Source organism: Helianthus annuus, chromosome 16 (genome assembly GCF_002127325.2).
Source record: "Helianthus annuus cultivar XRQ/B chromosome 16, HanXRQr2.0-SUNRISE, whole genome shotgun sequence".
Lineage (NCBI taxonomy): Eukaryota > Viridiplantae > Streptophyta > Magnoliopsida > Asterales > Asteraceae > Helianthus > Helianthus annuus.
The window spans coordinates 48,829,482-48,831,068 of NC_035448.2; the positions used below are offsets into that span (position 1 = coordinate 48,829,482).

General features: G+C 38.1%; 1 pseudogene; it reads left to right on the forward strand.

Annotated features, from left to right (window-relative positions):
- The window catches only part of LOC110916389, a 2,155-nt pseudogene extending 1,482 nt beyond the window's left edge, over positions 1-673 (forward strand).
- The last annotated feature ends 914 nt before the right edge of the window (positions 674-1,587 follow it).

The window sequence follows — 1,587 nt, forward strand, 5'->3', positions numbered from 1 at the left end:
CTGCACAAAAAACTTCCAACTGGAATGACGACAATGATCGTATCTCTATCACATTTGATGGGGAAACTATCTATCTACCAGAAACCGAAGGTTCTAAATGGCAGTCTTCCATAACATCAATCACTCGGATTCAAGATGCCAACAACATCGTTGTAGAAGTTGAAAACCTGTTCAAGATCACAGCCAAAGTGGTTCCAATAACAAAAGAAGAATCAAGAATCCATAACTATGGTATAACCGTTGATGATTGCTTTGCTCATCTTGATCTCAAGTTCAAGTTCTTCTCGTTAAGTGATGAAGTGGATGGTGTTTTAGGCCAAACTTACAGGAGTGACTATGTGACCAAGGTGAAAATGGGTGTGTTAATGCCTGTGATGGGTGGGGATAACAAGTTTGTGACTACTGATTCATTTGCGACCGATTGTTCTGTTGCTAAGTTTAAGGACAACAGCCATGAAAATGGTTCATCTTTGAACTTGGAGTTGCCAAGCCTTAGGTGTCAAAGTGGTTTGAACGGAAGAGGGTTCGTGTGCAAGAGATAGATTTTTTCTTCTTCTTGTTACTCATATACTTCATATAATTACTAAGTGTAACAAAGATGTGTAAGACAATAAGGAACACGATTTCCGAGATATTGACCAAATAAAAAGACTTTTATCTCAACTTTAAAACATTATCAATTTCAGGTGTGCAAATAAACTAGCAAACTAGAATATATAAAATAAAATATGATCCACAGGCTCATATTGATCTCTTTGTATCTTTTATTTAGATGTGTCTGAAACTGGTTCTCATATTTGTTTAAATTTCATGTATTACATAGTGCTAAATAGGTGACAAGTATGCACTGATTTAATCTACCAAATAGAGGTATATTCTATCTAAATCAAAAGGTAAGCGCAATAGGTGTAGCCCGATTAAGGAAAATAGGCTCAAGAATTGAAAGAGAGGACCCGATCCAACTTAACAAGCTTTTGGGGCTGGAGAATGATAGAGGTAGTCAGGGGGTTCTAGAAGAGTGTAACGCGGTAGAGGAGCGGAACGACCAGGAGGTTAGGAGGGAAAATTCTAGCAAGAGGGTTTCTCCTACCAATCCTAGCGGTCCTACTCTTATATAAGGAGGTGTATTAGTGTAGGGTTCGAACAATATCCATGCGGAAGTCGACAAGGAAGTGGAAGCAACAACTGTAATGGGAGATATTGTTGGTGCGAAGCTAGAAAGATTCGGAACGCTAGCTAAGGATGTTATTATGGAAGAAGGTAGCTATGTGGTTAAACAATGAACTATCATTTGAGGGATAAGAGGTGGAGAAAAGGGGTCGTGGATTCGTGACATAAAAAACAAACAATGTATCATTTTTATCTTACTGCTCGAAACAAATCATGAAATACTGATAAGTTCGGATCTTTTTAAGTTATGGGGTAACAAAAACTTTTAAATGGATTATTGGGTTTAGTAGCGCAATTTGGGGGGGGGGGGTCACGTGTTGTTGGGATTCAGAGTTTGTTTTGTTTTTATTACAAATGGTCGGTTAAAACTAGGAGTTTTCTTACAATTAACGGTAAAATCAAAGGGAATGGGGGAGG